Consider the following 20,702-nt stretch of genomic DNA (forward strand, 5'->3'; position numbering starts at 1 on the left):
GGGTTTGGCAGCCGAGCGAATGGATTTGGATATAGAATGGAAGCAAGGTAATAGTAGGAGAGACGGACGAGGATGGCAAGATCGGTAGAGAGAAACGGAGGGCCGATGGAAAAGGGGACAAAAGGGTATAGAGGGGGTGAGCACTGATAAATACCTCGCCATTTCTCTTTGTGCTCCCCGGCGAGAGCACAAACACAAGGCGGCTCCCTCCGTTTCAACCCGAGAGTAGCTACCTAAACCTTACTCTCTTCTTATTCCACGTCTCTGTTCCTTATCCCTCCTCATCTCTCTTGTACTCGACTATACGCTTCCTTTTCCTCTATCATCGATTTTCTTCGTTGCTCCTTAATATTTCACGATCGACCTTACCGGTTATTAAAGTGGGTAACTAGCTGGATGCGCACAGGTGTTAACGAATCGATAAAATCCATGAAAAACTTTTACCTCAATGTTACGTTATTATATTTTATTATATATCTAATAATAGTGTTTCTTTTTTTTCAAGATAATTCCTTTCTTTAAAGACAAACATTGAAATAACATTTTCAATAATTAATGCACAATCACATAATTTCTATAGAGGTATTTGATGTTTTATTTGATTTTTCCGTTCATGTAGTAAAGGTATGAAAAATCAATTTTTTTTCGTAAGGACACGTTTTTTATCTACGCGTGTTCAAACGATGCAATCAATGAGATAATCTAATTTTGGAAATTAGAGTCGATCTAATTTCTTGACTCAAGTGAATAGCTTGTTTCCGAAAGGTGAGAGATAAAACGATCGAGCAATTAAGGCGGCTCTTCTTTTGGAAGATTTTCTCCTCATCGTGGACTCGCACGAATGATAACCAATGCCCGATTTCTCTTTCAGGATTGGTTTTAAAATTAATGCTGTTTCTCCGTTTCGGCTCCTAATGGCTTCTGGGAGGAGCCCTGCGAGAACCAATCGCCTTCTGCAGTCAAACTGCCTTGAAGTGAAAGCACGACACCCACGAAACGATGTCGGTCGTGTGTAAGATTAGGCCGCGTTCGATCTTTCGTGGCCTTCCTCCTTATCCCTTTTTTCTTTTTATCCATCCGATTACTGAATAATCCTCATTACAGCGACAGTTCTCGTTAAAAAAAAGCCTTTAATTAAAAATCCATATTTACATTCTTTAATATGTCACAATTAAGGCAATCCATTTATTAGGATTTACTCATTCACATACTTGTCTCGTAAACAAGCCTTTTATGAACAGCATGTCGGGTCAAGTTTCGCCGAACATATAGACATTAATATACAACAACCGATCGCACGCACACACGTACAAAATTTATTTTTACTTAACATATTAATCTCACGGACATAGGGACAGTCAAACTCATTACCGCGAAGATCGAGAAAGTGCGTTTGCACGCATATTTTTAATCATTTCTCGAATCCGCACGGGGGATAACTGTTCTTCGCCATCCAGCAATGAATACTCTCCTCTCGCCGTACACTCGGCCGTTCCATTCCACGCGAATATCGATATCGCGCCGATTATTCATCTGCCATGCAACTTTGTATTCACCGCGGAATCCCGTTACATGCGCACGTTGTTACAACCGATCTCACGACAAGAACCTTACGTCCTGACAAAGGCCGCATCGTGGACGTACCTGGCGTTTAGTACATACATAGAATCGTGGGCGTGCAGGATGTTGCGTAGGCCACCGAGGATTAAGCAGATTAAGACGTCAGGCGCCCGCGGCGCTTGATTAATGCACGGCATTCACAGAAACGAAAAGATTCCCCGCTCTTTGTACGTTGTTGCGGTGGAAGACGATGCGCCGGAAATTGCGCTCGCCTTTTCTACCGTAGCGATGGCAAAGTGTTAGGAATCGTCACCGTGACTCGCGTATCGGCACACCGTTCACCGTGACGCTTCTTGATATACCCACACTTTTTGTTTGCTTATTTTTTTAATTTAAAGAACAATATTTAGATATAATGTTTAACATATTCGCCAATAATACAGGATCTTTTATTATTATGAAATAAATCAAATTTTCATATTTTTGTCGTGAGATTAGACATTGGTGCAGAAAATCTTACAGTCGGTAACGATAAATAGCCGTTAATTAGACAGTGCGCAATAATAATAACAATGCGACACGTAGACGTAATACGACTTCATAAATAACAAGTGCATAAATTGTGAGAAGCTATAATCAATATAAGATTGTTTTTCTCGATAAAGAAAAATTTCAGCCTTCAACCGCTCCAGTTTTATATACTTGACAACTCACTTACTTTACTGCTTGTATATAATTATTGCGCGAGTAGTAAAAAGAAAACAACAAAGTTGTGAGATTATTACCTGCTTATAGTTAGTTGCTGTAATGAGGCAATCACCTTCTTTCACCGAGACGAAATCACCTGTCAGCTAGTCGTCGACGGCAGCTGCGCCAAGTTGATCCGCAGACTGCTGTTCTGCGAAATAAGAAGAGCGTTATAATGACGATCTAAATAGTATATCAGGATTCTAATGGATAATTAATGCATCGTCAAACAAACACAACCGTAATGACTATCGATTATTATCAAATCTGTAAATTATATTTTTAGACAAATGTATTATAAAATTGAAAAAAAAATGTCATAACCTAGGATAGTAAATTTGATAATGAAAATTGATCGATACTTTCTTTTTTTAATATGACATTTTGAAAGAATTCTGAAAACAGACAAAAAATTGCTCACTTTACTAACTCTCATCAGATTATGAGTCATCCAGGTAAGATTTGACGAGGGTTTTGTATCTTTTCAAAAATTCGTAGTGCGTTCGAAGTGAGTAATTTTAAAGGAGTGAATACAATTGATCTCTATCTTTGTCTCCCGACTGACCAAAGACCCACCTGAAAATTGAAATGTCTTGAAAATGGATCACTCGTTGTCAGTTTGGAAGTGGACTATTAATAGCTACAAGCGCTTCGACCTTCGGGAAAAGGATGAGCCTTACATGATGAATGACGTTCAAGGAATGACAAGTAAATGTAATATCTTTCACGTGGAAAAATATAATACTTTATCATATAACTTTAATTTAACTCGATAATGCATTTTTTTTTTAAATTTATAAATATGAAATTAAAACTTGATAAAAATTGTTCTAAAAAATACTTTAAATATTAAAACGTAAATGTTTAATAATTATATAACTTTTTTTATTCAAGAATATATTTTGCGTTAGCCTAAAAGATACAATTCTAAAACAACCCTTAAATCATAAAAGCACTTCTTAATAGACTTATTTAAAAGTGATTTCTGTGCAGATTTATCGTCTCAAGTGCCCGAAGAACATCCAATTGAAACGTCCAAGAGCGAGGGATGGATAGTTGTCACTCATACGAGGTAGGTCCGGCCGAGCCTAAAGTTGCCATTTTGAATTCCTCCGTGGTCAATCTCGGGGCCGAGTTTGAGGAATCGTAGGCGGAGATGAAGGCTTCACGCGGCGCGGTGGAACGAGAGATCGGAGCTACTCGCTGGTAGGATGGATGCCATCGTACGTTGGTACAGGCGCAGAGGAACCGTGCAGTACGCCGACCTGTACCCCGTACATGGATACACCCTATTCTGACTGGTGGATAAACGCGGTAAGAGAGAGGCGCGGCCCACGGTATCATTTATCATTGCGGGAGCTCATTAAGGCCGAATCTGCCGCACGCTGATCGTTTGGGATTACACTTTCCTTCTCCCTTCGGCGTTTAGCCCCCTACGCAACCCCGTTTGCTGACCACCTTTTCCCTCCTTTCTTTTCCAATCACCCGCTGTCTTCTTCTTCGCGAATAACGCGTGGTATCAACTTATCTCTCTATTGTCGAAGAAAAACGTCCAAAAACAACCCGTACGCACCCACACATGCATTGAAATCTTGCCGTCACGCGCTTGTATCAATGGGAAAAATATTCTACTTTTCCTAAGCCTTATCACAGATTTGTATTCTTTTACATACAAAAGCGTAAAAGTACACAAATAAGAATAAATTTCAATGTAAAACTAAAAATATTTGTAAAACAATCGCAAAGTTCGCTTTATCTACAATATCTACATGTTTGAGTATTTATAATTATTATTGTTTTACATCTACATAGCTATACGATAAGCTCATTTTTATTTGAATCTTACGTTCTGAAATTGAGAATTCCTTTCAATACGGAGTCATCGTAGGAATCTCTAAGTCTGGCAACTTTTACAGACGCCATTTACGCGCTCATCGTTCTTCATGCTGGACTTACATGCTGACCTCACTCGGTTTTTCCAAAGGCCTCCGGCGAAATCCGACGGATGGTGCATTAGCTCGCTCGGACCAGCCTAATGACGCCACCACATCCCCATAGGGAACCTTCGTTCGCTTGTGATTTCTTCCTCTCTTCTTTCTGTTACACCAGTTCGGCCACGAGCGATCCATCACCAGGTGAAAAAAGTCTCTTTATATCGTGCTAGTAGAGATGCCGCTTGCTTCTTTCTACGTTGTCATCTATTACCGGTACTTTCTTCGGCTTCTTCTCGTATTCGAAACTTTATAACGCGTGTTTTAAAACAAATTATCGTTAAAAGTTATATATTTTAGATGCTATGTAATTACTTATTTAGATAATATGGATGCAATCAAAATTCTAACGAAATATCGTTTTTATATACAATTTTACCAATAATGTGTGAAATATGTATCCAAAATTGATTAAAAAATAATAAATTAAAGTCAAGAAAAAGGACTGCGTTTGTAAAATCGAAAATAAAAGGCAATAACAGAACATTTCTCATGTATAAGGCAAATACACATGAAGTTATCAACATCTCTAAAGTTTCGTTCAGACTTTCTTCGGTTAAGTTGTCGGGCTACTCTATCGTTTTTTAGTTTTTGCAACGATACTCTTCTTACCGCGCCGGATAGCAGGCACTCGAAGTTCGTTCGTACTAGTGAGAAATGCCGCTAGTTTTATTTTGCCAGTTCCCTACGTTAGCGATTTTTCCATCACCGCGGCGAGATATTTCACCGACAATCTAAGAGTCGCAAATGGAGTCCACAATGAGGCAGAAATGGCTTGGTGCTCTGATGGCCCTCGCATTTGTCTTCACTCTGTTCCTTTCCCGTTCTCCTTCTTTCGATCTCCGAACACGCGCCTTTCACTCCCGCCTTTGCCTTTCTTGCCACCCCTGGGGAAAAAGCGCGATCGACTGCTGCTGGAGTCACGATCGCTGCTCAACTAACCCCCATGCATTAAATTTCAGACGATCGTTCGGACATTAAAAAGCGCTTTCCTCGGAAGCGCGAAAATTACTCGAAATGGACAAAGTCTTTATCGATATTAGGCGTATCGTCGGTCTCGCTAACATTACACGTGTCCATAAAAAGAGGAGATGACAATCCAGTCTGGGAGACAAAATAGACGACATGTAAGTCGCGCTCATGCCACCACCGTAGCAGCCATAGTAAGCAACGTTTCCGCAATTATAAGCCCATCAGCGGCAAACGAAGCTTCGTGTTTTTGTGACGGCTGGCACGGAGTCGACTGGAAATAAGGCGGACAGGGAGGACGAAAGCAACGGAAGATAACGCTCACGTACTTGATGGTGTGGTACACATAGACGGACACGTACACCGATCACGCTGGCTACTCAAGAGGCACAGCGACGCGGTAACGCGGGTATTTCGTGCATCAAGGACGGTCTGATGCGATTTTAATCATGGACACCCCTCACGCTTTTTCTCCGCCCGCGGCCGAGGCCCTGGCTGCCAACAACATTTCCAAGTCCAACCCCCTCGCCACGCCGGTGTAAAACCGATTAATTTCATTGCTCTACCCTGCGCGTAGTCGCCTATCAAAAGAACTCTTGAAAGCTGGGTGACAACCCACACATTCATATTTCATGACTTTTTGCTTGGACGCGCGGTCTCTCTGTTAATCTTTTATTATCCGCAATTAGGGGTAAAGTAGTAAATTAATTAAGAGCGTTGAGCTTCTTGTTTCTTTGTTTATAAACTAATTGCTCGATCGTTACTTCGTTACTTATCATTTTCAACTAGTCTTATCGTTTGAGATGGTTTCTTTACGTGCCACGTGTTGTAGTTTCGATTTCAAGAAAAACTTGTCGCAAAAGAGGATCTTTATGCGTTATAACAGTCGATAACACATTGAACATTAATCCTCGATCTAAAGTAACTGCTTCTGGATCTGTCTCGAGCACATTGACCGCGACAGTTGCACAACTACCATTGTTTGCGCGCGGCGGAAGAGTTCAGGAAGGACAAGCCGAGTGTCACCGGCGGCCTTAGAATACAGGCAGGCGACATAAATATGCATGTCTCCGCGGGCCCATGGCTCATGTGCCGGTGATCGTTATATCTCCATCTGACCGGAGACTGGAAGGGATGGAGAGGGTTAGTGGCGGTCCGGTAATACATTCAAAGTTGGACGTAGGGACTGCAGGGACAGAAAGGGGGACGCGGCGACTCTCCTCGGATGGTGTTGGAAAGAGGAGGAGATAGGAGAGTGGTGAAGTAGGTGGACATGGACGGAGGAGGGAAGGGGGAGAGGGGAAAGGCCGCGGGAGGCGGAGAGGGAGGTTTCTCGTGTTTCATTTCCTGAGCTCCTATATAACTTTGTGCTCAACTCGACACCAGATTAATAACGGCCCCACCTATCCTATTCTATCCCAACCCGAACAAGTTCGTGCTGTGTGTACACTCCGTGTGCTGTGCGCACGATGCCTGCTCGTATCACTTCTCTACTCTCCCTCTGTCTCACACACACTCACACCCTCTCTCTTTTGCTTCATCTCGCACCCTCTCACGTTCGTCCTCTTTCTCCGTTCCTCTGCTGGCCTTTTTCTCCTTCTCTCTCTCTCTCTCTCTCTCTCTCTCTCTCTCTGTCTTCCTCTCTTTCTCTCTTTCTCTCTGTTTCTGTCTGTCGCTGGATGCGCGACACGGTTGAAAATTCTGAACGTGTTACCGATCCATCCATGGACACCGGCACGCCCTGACAAACCGACACGCTGAAAACTCCAACGCGGCTGACCAATGCGATCCGTACGCCGAACCGGAGTAATCATATTTCATATCGCGATGGCTAACCTGTTATTTGTTGTTCGAGCACGCCGTTGTGTTGTTAGCTGATAGGCAGTATTTGAAGAAAGAAAGAATGCAAGCAATGCTTGTGAATCTTATTCCGTCAGAGGAAGAAATAGGAGGGAAAAGGGAGAAGAAACAATTCTTATCTTTAATCAATCCTTTGTGCGTGCTCTGTGTATTGAAATTGAACATAATTATTAGTCTAATTTACGTTAAGATACGTTATCGTCGATAAACCGTTTTATAAATACTTTTACAGTACGCTGCATAATAAAATTGCTTATTAAATATGTAGAAAATATTACAAGGCAGCTTAATAACAGTTCTCATTATACTTGCACATTGTTAAGTAGCAGCATAAAGAAAAGGTGCTCCATAAGTCTAAGTTACGAAGCACATCATCAGAATAATTTCTAAGGGGGATAGCAAAATTAATCGCGAAATCGCCGGATTGGCCGAATCTTTTCCTGCGTGAAATAATTACAGCCTAACTTTCCACGCGATCGTACCCCACCGCGCTTCAACAACATCTAGTTTTGTTTTTATAATCAACCCTTATAATTCGGAAAATGCGTTGGTCCCAAATACGGTATATAATGACTACTCAGCAAAGACATTTTGTTTTATATTTAGCAATATATACTGAATTTTAGTTAATTCTAAAGATATATCATGGTAATAATGATATATGTAAATATAGACAAAAACAGAAATTTTTTAAAGCTTTTTAAAAAATTTTATATGATAGTTTTCGAGCAGTTAACATTTTCTTTTTCGAAATTTTAACAAACAAAGTAAAAAGAACAAACAAAATTTGTACCGTTTCTTCCTGTATCGAAAGAAATTAGTTTTATGTAAAAAATAAGAAATATTTGAAAAAATTTAAATCTGTCTTAGATCTTCTAAATGTAGCAACATCATACGTTTTGTGCTCGATATATCTAGAACACTCAACGATTTTATAGCATGTAACCTTTTCCATTCTTCGCTGAAAATATTTTATCACGTTTCTTTCGACGCTTCACGTCTGATCTAAGTTCACGATGATAATGGCTACTTCGCGTGCAACAATTTATGTACTGTAGACACGTTATCGTGTATTGGTATATGGCGCCAATTCAATGAAACACGCCGTATTGTGGATAGACATATGAAACCGGTGCTTAGGAGAAAATATTCAGCATTTTGATATCAGTATTATCTAATCAATCTATTAAATTATAATATTTTCAGTGGCATTTGTAAATAAAATTATATAATTCTTTTTGCGACTTATCTCTTAAGATGTCTTCAAATAATGGATTATAACTTTTTAAATATTTTTGGCAAATACGTATAATTAATTTTTAAAAATTTGATCGAATTTACACACATAACAGTGATAGCTGACTTGCACGCTAAGATTTATATACCGTAGACACGTTATTACCTATTGGTATACGACACCAGTTCGCGTCGTATCGTAGACAGACATATAAAAGCGGTACTCAAGTAATACCTGTACGTATTTACCATATGCGAGTTGCGTTACAGGAACATAGGGTAGAATGGAGAAGGTTATAGGCACGCGACGTGGAGAGGATATTCTGGTAATGTGCATTTGATTACAGCGCTTGGAACCATAATTTCACGAGACCAGCCATTTTATTCGATTTCCGTAGACTGTATGTTTTATAAATTTAATAAATTTGGTGAAAGAAAAAGATTATTTTACATTTTGTAATTATAATATTTTGACAGTAAACAGTTTTTTATATAAAGTATGTAAAATATATTTTTTATATATAAAATTATTCAAGTTAATCCGTTTTAAGAATATAATTTATTTTTATTTTATTATCCTATTGTACTATATGCTACGTTTACTATATGTATAATATATGTTTATTAATTTCGTAATGGTCCATTCTTATAAATATCGATCTAATAACATTAGAAAATATTAGATTTTTAAATTTGATCAATTTCTTACCGCTCAGTAGCCGTGACCGCGAACAACGTGTGATGTTCCTACTAGACGGGATGAAGCGAAATGGGACAAGAGAAGGAGCGATAATGATGATAATGTTGATGATCGTTACCATGGCGGCGCATCATCCATGTTAACTCGTCGCGATTTCCGCGGCTACAACTTGAAAAAGGAGACATTACGCGCGAGGAATTTCGCTAATGCGCGTCTATGATTTATTATATACGCAGCAAAATATTTGATATAATGTTATGTGGTGGGATATTATATCATTTTCGTTCTTATATTACGCCATATAATTATATTGGCATTACAAGACGCCGCAGAGCACGCGGGCGTGAGTTTTTTTTTGTGGCGTTTTAAGTCTCTAATATTACTTAGTTTGTCATCTAGAATGAACGCGCTATTTGCGCCGTATAATAGAATTTGTCGGTGGCAAGATCGAATGCTAAATGCGTATACCACTTTAATAGAACAGCCAAGATTTATCTGTACATTAGTCTAGGGCATTTCTCTCCGTCGTTGAGCTGCCAATATTAACACGTACGAAAGTGAATTACTGCGCATCAACATGCATTCCCAAACACATTCCCCGTGACGTATAAAAGATGATCGTCCATTAACAGGTAAATCGTACCTTGAATCTGAATGGCTCCTCTTCCCACCTGATTGTTGTAACTCGGGCCCGCGAGCGTATAATCGTTCGTCCGCGAATGGAACCGGAACATTTTTGCATCGGCCGCGTGTCAGTGGACGAGCGAAGAGGAAACGATTTAAAGTAAGGGACATTATTTTACGAAGTCGGTTATGTATACGGCTCCAAAGCGATCCAAGACGGTAGCACGTTAAGATAGATGGCGAACATTATTTTGGATATACTAACGGATGCCTGTTCTTATTAATTTAATTGCTCGCCATTACAGCGTGCAATATACACACACATACACACACACACACACACAGCTAATTAAACTCGAATGAAAATAAATGTACTTCGACATCGGGGTATCCGACCGTGGGGCTGTTCAAGAGTGATGATATTATAATTGCTGCCTAGACTGGACGAAATGTATGTATGCGCGTGTGGCACTCGTACATACGTATATGCGTATTTGTGTATTTATTAAACTTAGTTAGAGTGACGTAAGCGCATATTGATAAGTACTTTTATTCCTTTATATAAATTGAGGTTCTTAAGCGTATCGTTTATAAGCGCTTAACACCGATATCGAGTACGTAAAGTGATAATATAATTTCCCGATTACGTTAGTAATTGAAATTTTTATTACTTTTGTTACTTTAATTTTTATTCGTCATTTTTCTATTGTTGTAAGATAATTTTTTACGTATACGTCAAGATGAAAAATTCTTGGAGCTCATGGTCTTGCATTGGTTTTAATCCCTGTTTCAAGCAATGCTCAGGTATGCCACGTGTATGTCGCGGGACCGTCGTTAAAACGTCCCGACCGCGCGAGCTCACCTAGATCTGCATACTGCCGGTAGCAGTCTAGTACCTAAACTCTGGCAAACCTCTGACAAGGGCCTCGGTAATGAATTCGGAAAGAGCAATCAGTAGCGCACGCCGGCAGGGATGTCTTCAGAGTCGGAAAGCAGCGCCCTGCTCTCCGGCGGCGCTCACGGAACGAGGAGGGTAAAGTAGCTCCGTTTCAGAGGCAGAGAGGAAGCAGGAAGGAAAGGGGGGGACGAAAGAGGGCGGATGTGACGCGGAATGATGGAGCGCGGACCGTGGAGAAAAATGAGAGTGGCGGAAAGGCGAGGGTGGAGGGACGCTGATGGATCGGTGCTCCTCCCTCCGTTGCACCCCCTCGCGGCTCCCTCTCGTTTCCAACCCCCGCCGACTTCCACCCCTGTGAGCCACCCTCCACGTTCAGGCTCGCGCTCCCAGGGGTGGAAAAGCCCCGCAATATTACTCATAGTCGGTGGGCCTCGCTTTTCTCTCTGCTTCTCCCTTCCCCCCCCTCCCCCTCGTCTCCGTTGCTCCTGCGTAGCGCATTACGTTCGCCATACCTCCAACCATCGTCGTCGCCGCCGTGGAGAACAGGGAGCTCTAGCTCCAGATTATTTATTCATAGTCGATTTTCTCAAAATAACATCCAATTTTGTGATTCTTCGGATTGTTATTTGAAACTTTTTATAAAAGCGCGAGAGAACATATTCTTTATAAAAACGTAAAGTGTCATCTCGCGCTCCTCGTAGCTGTGCGTTCATAGATACAAAGTTAAACAGAGAGACATCCGTCAATAAAAAATTAATTCATTACCGCATTACCGTTAACGCATTAACGTTGTACATGATAAGTCGTTTATTCACTTAATCGATCTGTTAGACAATGACGGGCGCTTTATTTATATTCATCCGTGCTCACGTCTTCAGTTAAAATCTCGATGACATTGATAAAATTCTTTTATACGTTATTGTTATAAAAATGTTTGCCTCGTCGTGCAATCTTGCGCGTTATACGACAAATCTGTTAGCCAACGAGTCACCAACAAATCCCTATATTTATTTGTTGTCTGATGCAAAACCCATACGTTTTACACCTACCTTTTTTGATCCGATAAATTATAAGCTTGCGTTGCAGCGGATTCCCGTCATCCATCTGACACGTTTGCCAAACGTATGATTGGACAACGAGCACTGATCGGAATTACGCATCGCTTTTACGGTTCTGACTTTTCACTCGATCAGTAAATTTGGAAAGTATTGAACGACAGCTTAAACGTAATCCTAACTAGGAATACAAGATTTATGATACATCTGCAGTAATCCAAAACTGATCGTCATAATATCATTGAACCATTTAGCATGCATGTACGGAATATTCACAGTTCTCTTCTCTCAGATTTGAGCAAATGAAATATGTCATTAAAAAATTAGAGTTTAGAAAAATTATAGACGTACATATAACGCGTTGTTTTATTTTATTAAAAAACTGCACTAAAGAAACAGCAATAATAAATACTTCTTATTATAAAGTTACTTGATAATTATCGTCAGATAAAGAGACGTAGTATTTCTTGGAATACTTGGAACAGTAATCATTATGCGGATGGCTTTAGCCAAAATTACTCTCATGACGGAACTCGTGGGGGAGGATAGTCTGACTATCGGCTGGCAGTGAGACTGAGCTTTTGCATCGTCCGCGCGATTCGGGTGGTGGCAGCACCGACCGCCATTACTCAACTATTCACTCGGTAACGCAATCATACGTCACAAAGGCCTTTCATTTGCAAGCGCATTGTGGAAACCCGGCGATATTAATTGCCGCGGCTCGTTACCCTCTCCAGTCCCCCCCGTGGGAGTTCTCGACCGCCCCCGCAGCCCACATTCAGCACCTCCACCCACCAACTGCCCCCCGCGGCCCCCACGGATCCCTTTTCCACGAACCAGAGCTCCGAATATTCCCCGTATTACGTATTCCGCTCTCATACGGTTCTGTCCTGTGTTGGCAGCAGAGCACCCCTCGATTTCGCCCCCGTGTCCCCTATGCAAACTCGTCGCACAAGCGGCTGCTTCCAAACACTCTTGCGCACGGCAAACACAACCCCAAAAGAGCGTCTAAAATGTTCGCGGGTACAGGAGATGTTTTTTAAACACGTCATTTGTCAGATGACTCTGAATGTCGCGAAACAATGATACGGTAGTAGCAGATGACAAATACTATGCGGTACCATATTTTTGTATACGGCAAAGATAAAATCAAAATTAAATTGTCACAGTATCTATATTATAATATTTATGATAATAATTTATATATGTAATTTCTTTCACAATTTTTAGATAGCAGTTCCAATTTAAGTCACCGCAGTTTTTAAGACATGTATAACATTTCACAATTTTTAAAATATGAGCGTTATAAGTTAAAGGAAAAATGCTAAGTGTTATCAAAGTACTTTAACATTCAAAATAGATATAAAAATACTATTTATTTTTGATTGCAATGATTTAGTGAATGTTTATATTAAAAAAATTTGCCTCCTGGTAGAATAAATCTTTGCTACTTTTACTATTCGCTTGGAGGAACATGACCTTATTGGGTAGACAAGCGTGAAAGGTTCTCAAAGCATTCTTGCGTGTGACAAATACAAACATTTACAAACGCCGCTCCAGTCGTCATTGCAGATTAATCTTGCCGTAGCGGACAAGAGAATATTGCTATCTCTTATAAATAAAAAGAGCAAAGCTAAAATTAGTTTGTTTCTATATCCTATATTTTATAAATCAATAAATAATGACAATTTCAAAAGTTACGGTAAAAACAAAAGAAGTATATCAATTATGGTCATTTTTTATTATTTATTATTATGATTATTATAATTATTATTATTATTATTATTATTATTATATTATTTCTTTCTTTCTTTACATATTCTTCCATAATTATTTCCATAATTATTTATAATATATTCCCATAATAAAAATATATAGCCTAAAAGTTATTTAAAAATTACAAAGTTTATATATATTTAATTATAATCATAATAAAGACTTTTTTGCATAAATATTGTTTAAAATAATTTAATTTAGCCCAACAGTCATGATATGTCTCATGTTATGCATGAACATGTTTATACTGAATCCATCCCTATTGTGTCGGTGCACTTCATAAACGTATCAAAGCTATCATGCCGGATGACTTTTGAAAAATGGCGGTTGCCTACAGATATACCATGAAGATTGAAGCGACACGACAGATTCCAACGCGTTTACCTTTGAGTCTGTCGATCCTCGTCAAAGTTCGTAAGATTTCGTATAAAGCTCCATCACACAGCTGCCTGAAGGAACGAAAGATAAAGGTCGAATGAGGAGAAGGTTGCCGCAGCTGGCTCGAAAACAGCATATTCGTAGCGACGTGATCTCGAGCGCGAGCTGTTGAAAAAAACCAATGCGTGACATTTGACAGATCGTCACCACAATGAAGGAATGCCTCTGTTTTTCCACGCTGCTCTTTCAACCTTCGGCCGACTTGACTTAAGTTGGTCTATTCCTTGCGTCATAACCAAAGAACAAAGATATCAAATTGATGGATACGTATATTGGGCAACTTTTGACTCATATTTATTTAATGAGTATAACTATTTATTAAAAAATATATTAAAAGTTTTATTTTATATGTAATAAAATAATAAATCTGCCAATTTAATAGAAAAAAGGTAGATTTCCTTATCTTTTCTTTTCCAGTTAAAATAATATAACATTAAATGAACATTTTACTCGGACCAAAAGAAAATTATTAATCATTTTCTGCGATGGTATTTCGACTAAAGAAAAGTAATTACAATGTTCTGAAATGCCGTCACAGACTTTTAACTAGAGACATATAGCGAGTACCAAGATAAAAACTTTTTAAAAGACTTTTCACAATCTACGAGTCTACTTTAACATTTATCTCTAGCATATTTCAGATTCTTCTTTCCATGGTAATTCCAGATGAGTATATTTCATTATTTATATTATCCAGTTTTCATAATATGCATTTGCCAATCGCTGGGATTGCAAAACAATTCCATTTCTTACATCCTTATATCTGCCGCCTCTTTAGATTTGATAACTGAAATTTAGTAACCAGTTGTTTTACTTGCGCCTGCTTTGGGCATGAACAAAATGGGCTCTTTTCACATTATGTATCCGGCATATTATGTATCCGGCCTTACCTACCTATCCACGCAGGAGCAAACCGGTCATCATCATTACGTTGCCAAGAATCGCAATATTATGCTTTATCTCAGTAGCACTTCTTATATAGTAGTTATACGCGCGGTACAAAGGGGGTACAGTGCGTCATTAAATATGCAAGGGTCGAATTTGAATAATGAGATCTTAATGATACTGTTGTAATTCGGCCGAAAGTAGAAGCTGCATTCGCAATAAGCCCGAGAAATGACATCGCAAATATTTGACGGTCAATGTTTTATAAAGACAATAGTAAAAGCGCTCGATTAACTGAAAAATAGCGGACGCTGCAAGTCAACCGAGACATTGAAAATAATCGATTATTACGTTTACCGTAGGCCAAATCATGAAAAAATAACGATAAAATGGACAAATTAACTTTAAATATATAGCAAGCTATTTACGTTAAAAATTGATAGCGGTATATTATTGTATGCCACAGACGGTAGATTATATGTATATGTGTGCGTAGTTTATATAATATATAATCTAATGCATTTTTTAAAGAATTTTCTTTGGCCCATTTTGTTTTATTTATTTTTTGCTGCTGCGTATATAAAGTAACGGCAAGCCGAAAGATGTTAATAATGACTGTCAACCGGTAAAATACAAGTTGACAAACGGGAAAATGCCGACAGGATAGTCAGTGAACCGATTATTAATCGCGCATGTGCCACCTGTAATCTCCGCCGAAATTAAAAACGTGTCATGTACTGTCCGTGAAAAAGCCAAAATAGGCGCTGTAATTCAGCATCGGATTGATGAAGATGGGCCTGATTACATTATTTGCTCTCGCGTTTGTTTCTACAGAGGGATAACGGTAAAGTCTGAAAATTGAAGAGCATTAATAACGGTTGGATTGCCCGGTCGAACTCGCGCGCTCTAGTGGGAGGCTGGAGGTGAAAGTGGGATGAGGAACGATCCGCGGGTGGGTGAGTGTCACGGAGGGAGCTCGGATGAACCATGAAGAAGGACGAAGGGAAAGCGACGCGGGGAGAATCTTGCCGAGGCCTCGGGAGGGTGAGCGGGTAGACGTAGCCGCTGGACGCCGCCGTGTAATTTATTTCCCTTCGCTTCCGCGTCGCGGACGAACGTTGAATCGACGGGGGGTTTCCCCGCGCGCTGTACGCCCCGATGAACCAATCCTATACTACCACCATCGTCTTTCATCCGCGAACCACCCTCGGAAGAGCGGTGAAAATTTTAAGAAAATCGCAAACCATGATAAATCATTCTGGCGCTCCCATACAGCAAGTGGAACAGAGTCGAGTAAAAAAATATTTGATATAATTTCTTACTCTTTGTTTCAATTTAATTTCATTATGTACGTGCTACATTTCCTATTTGGACAAAAATATATTTTGTACAAAAATTTCTAATTTATATTACAAATTTTAAAAACGCTTTTCATTTAAAAAAGAAAACGCAATTACTTCTCGTTAAAGTAGCAAAATCTGTTTGCAAAAGAACAAAAATTTATCTTTTCTTTTATCAGAAAAATGGACTAGTCGAATGATCATTTACCTTTCATCCATGAAATGCTCGAGCAATTAATGTTCGGTCGAAAGTTGTTACCGATAAAATGTTTTTTTCCTCTTTTTTTTTTATCGGCCTGTGCGTAAACCATTCTTGCTGAAATTCGACGAAACGAGAATGATACTTTGATAAAGGAGTTGGTGTTGCACAATGTCAGGTGTTGGTGCGCTGCCGGCTCTAATTAAAAAGCCGTGTCGGCAGCGGGCATCATGGAAGACCCCAGGACGTAACCTTTTTTTTGTTATTTTTTTTCATTTTTGAAATGGCCGCTCGTCGAGCACGCTTATATAATACCAACAAGCTGCAGAACCATCCCCAACCCTTCTCGTCTGTACCACACGAGCTCTCTGGCGTTAACGCCCACACGTTGGTGCTTTCACAATAATTCTCCGCACCTTTCGCAATTCGGACACAATAAAAACTCTAGCGAGACAGTTTGGCGTGCAAGTGTGATGTAGGAGTCCTCGTAATTTTTTTTTCCCTTTTTCAGAAGGTACCGCACTGCGGAAATTTCAGCCTATAACTCGCATAAAAACCCTGTACAGAGACTCGGATCTAATGCGTATCTTGATCCCGGTGGATAAAGGTCTGAAGGGACATTCCGAAAAGGAGGGAAAGAAATCCACACTTCAACCGAGAAGATACGGAACATCATTCGCATCAACGACATCGGCCAAGTTGGACACGGAGACTTGCGCGCCATGATGGTCCAATATGAGTGACATCCCCTTAAATAGCATGCCCTTCCAATCCGTCGCAGCGACCCCTTAAACTGAACTGAATTGAACGGAACACCACCCCTACCCAGATCCAACAGCTACAACAGCCCAAGTGCGGAGACCTACTCGTATTATCCACAGTGACAGAATGGCGGAGTTATTAATGGCCACGACAGTGACAAATGACGAACTGTCGGCGCAAGCAAGACTGATATCATGGCGGCCTTCGTTCCTCTCTTCGTTCCCTCCGCTTGTGTTTCCCGTCTCCCTGTTCTCTGCTCCCTCGTGGCTGTCGCACGGACCGTCTCTGTTCATCCCCTTGCCCTCGATTCGACCTTCTCTCGCATCTCCTTCGTCAAACCGTCCTTGCGGGAACTACGGGTGCACAGTGTCCGCGCAAATGTGGAATGGCGGACGATAAATCTGGCGTTCCTTTGATTAGCGCCTATGATCGAGAATCAGTTTATGGAGAGCATACCGCAAATGGTTTTAGATGTTATCCATTTATATAAACGATTGATTTCGATAAAAAGAGATAAACTTTCAGGAATAATTGAACATTTCTTCAAATTTTATAAATTAAATATTAACAATTATTAAAAGATGATTGCTTTTTACTTTTCTTCTCTACAAGATTTAGTTTATAACTAGATATTTAATTTTTTAAACTGAAAAATTATTAACTTTACTATTGTTAAATTCACTAGCGTCTGAAAATTTATTTTATAATTTTAAATTTAAATCTGTATATATTTTTTAAGAAAAAATTTTTTTAATTTAGTACCTCTTGTAACTTCTTAAATATGGAAAGGTGATAAAATTACTTTTTAAATTTTGCAAAAAGAAACAAAAGCAAGATCTGTGTCCTCATTCTTTTTCTTCTCCAAAGTAGATTAAAGAGAAAAAAGTGTGCAACGTACGAGACGACGAAATAAAATCATGTTGTGTACAAAATCAAAATAAATATATTTACAGATTATCCACGGTGGTAAATCACATGCGGTTTGAATAGACAGCAGGAGGTCTGGTCTTTGGGAAGGCGCTCTGGGCTCTCTGTGCACCCTCTCCACCTTCTCTCGTCCCTCTACCACTCTTCCCTCCTCTTACCCGATAGTTCCTCGGCCGCTGCTTTGTATTCCGCGTTGCTTGCGCCTTCCCCTTTCCTTCCTCAACGTCGTCTCAAACTCCACGATTCTCTCATCCCTTTCCACTGATCGCCCCTTCTACCCCTCTAGTGTCCCTCTCACCAAAAATCCTCGTCTTATACTCGCGTCCTTCTTTCCTCCTTCGCTCTTTCGTTTTTCTTCTTCGTTGTCTTCGTCTTCGTCCAGCTCTTCCGTTGGAGATGCCTGAAGCTTCATCCTAAGGCGACTTGATCCACCCCCTTTCCATCCCTCAGACATTGCCACGCCAAGTTCTTTGATCCCTGTCGAGCGCGCAACTTCGAAGGATCACCACCAAGATTTTCGAAAGAATTCATAACTTTGACGGAGTCTTAGTGAGGAAGATTTCGCGCCTCGCGTGTAGTGGTGTCTTGGGGATAAAATGGGTTATGTGTTGCTCAGCGCAGGAAGAAAAATGCCACGAAAAAGTCGACAAGCAGTTTTAGACGACTTTTGATTATATTATGATTCATATTCAAGAAAATACAAAATTTGTCAAAAATTGCCCGTCGTATTCAGAGAACACTGTGATATTACTATAATTCTATAAAAAATGTTTACAAAAATTTACCATAGATGCAGATTCTGTTATTGTAAAATTTTGGAAACTAAATTAACAAAATTATTCGAAAAAATATGTCAACACAAATTATGTCAATGTATACAATAAAAAGTAACAATAAAAAGATACATTGTTCATGTTACTTCATTGATCGAATAAAGTCGAACAAAGAGGGAACGCTCTAAGGATTACGGAAACAAGCAAAAGAGGAAGAAGGAGCGCACAAGCCTGATCTGTTCATGAACACAGAAATCCCTCGTGGCAGCCTTGGGGTTCCGAAACATCAGCGTGATTGCGTTCCTTCGCGAAGGTATTCCATTACCGGGTTGAGCGAGTACCCTCATCCCTGTTCCACCCTCCTGAACTGCCGGACGTCGAGCTACGTTGTTCCCGACCCAGACTCGCCCATACACGCGACCAGACATCGACATGCAAACTAGAATTTGCAATCTTTGGTCCAGCAAAGATAAATGTTAGACCTATATCTCTTGAATTCATATCTAAATTAGTATCTACAAATTGCGTAGGTGGTGTGTTACATTCAAATTTTTTATCACTATTCTTAAATTGTTTTTATGATTAAAAATTTTATTTCAAATAATTCTATAAGATAATGCTCTTATTGCAAATGGCGCAATCTCTCGTCTTATATATGTTATGTATATATATTTCATTCTAAAAATTAATTCTATAATTTTCAATATTAATGTATCAATCAATTAGAAAGATAATTATACCAGTTTTATGATAAAGTTAGAGACCTACATGTGTTTATGTATTAAGCATGTGATATAATTTCGCGAAGAAAAAAGTTGCCCGTTAAAAATTGCCAACTTTTTTCTTCGCGCTACAGCCTTCAATGTTCAGTTCGCTCCAAAGTTTAATCAGAAATTGGTAAAGGGATGCCTGTCCTGTTTTCATTAACATTCCACAAATCCTGCAACAAATTAAATTACTTCACCATTGCTGGGAGTAATGAATATCGGTGGGATGGCAGGAAGTGGTAGAGGATCCTGAACGACAAGCATTGCGGGGAGCGGGCAGATAATCGATTGGTCTCGAAAGTTGAGTTTATTCATGCATATAATGAGTTGTGTCGTTTGCAATTACTTCCACTACGTATTGTATACTTCATTTACGAAAAAAAAAACTTTAAAGTTGCTTTAATTTCGCTAAAATGTATAGCTAAAATTTAACTTCTGATTTATGTTTCGTATGACTTGACTACCTATGTATGTATATTTGCAACAACAACACAGATATTGCATTCAAAATTAAGATACATTTATAATAAAAATTTTCACAAATTGAAAAATAATCATTTTAACTAAATAAGTCTTATCTAAAGAACAATGTAAAATAAACATTTAAAACGGTATTAGTATCAACAGTATTATAATCAATTCCTCTTTTTTTCTCGTAACTGTCTGTCCATGTGTGTGGCAATGACATAATTCGTATGTACATTAGGTGGATGTGGATACTGTGCCGGGCTGCGTAGGAGGCTAGATTCCACGACACTGAACGGGATAGAAATGGCGGTACGGCAGAGGCGAGGGATCGGGTAATGGGGTTTGCTGGGAGTGACGCGGGAGCTAACCGAGCGGAATCACGAGCTCCCAGAAATCGAATCCATGCGTCACCCAAGCCTGCCAACACCATCTGCAGCTAGCGAGTTTCCACCGACCCTAAGTTTCGGTGGCAGACTTAGAACGGAATGTCATCCACCAGAAAGTAACAATCGGCAATTGATTGATAAATAAAATCAAAATTTCTTTCTGTAATTTATTATAATTGCATTTTGCGTAATAGTAATATCGTAGAAATAGCAAATCTGCTTTAATTCTCTGTATTAAGTACATATACATTTACGTATCGTTTTGTCCCTTGCATATTGATATAATTAATAATAAAAATTACTAAAGATCAAATAAGATGGTATAGAGATTATTCTTAAAT

General features: G+C 39.5%; 2 long non-coding RNA genes across 2 annotated transcripts in view; one reads left to right on the forward strand and one right to left on the reverse strand.

Moving 5' to 3' along the window:
- The window catches only part of LOC105830123, a 90,461-nt gene that overhangs the window by 29,992 nt on the left and 39,767 nt on the right, over window positions 1-20,702 (reverse strand). The window contains exon 5 of the long non-coding RNA XR_004962558.1: window positions 494-2,458. This is a non-coding gene — a long non-coding RNA (retinal homeobox protein Rax). Of the gene's footprint in view, window positions 2,459-20,702 lie in introns of the transcript that reaches the window.
- LOC114254653 lies at window positions 2,456-4,824 on the forward strand. Its single transcript, XR_003625956.1, has 2 exons — window positions 2,456-3,621; window positions 4,224-4,824. It is a non-coding gene; the product is annotated as an uncharacterized LOC114254653 (long non-coding RNA).

This window comes from Monomorium pharaonis, chromosome 3 (assembly GCF_013373865.1).
Source record: "Monomorium pharaonis isolate MP-MQ-018 chromosome 3, ASM1337386v2, whole genome shotgun sequence".
Lineage (NCBI taxonomy): Eukaryota > Metazoa > Arthropoda > Insecta > Hymenoptera > Formicidae > Monomorium > Monomorium pharaonis.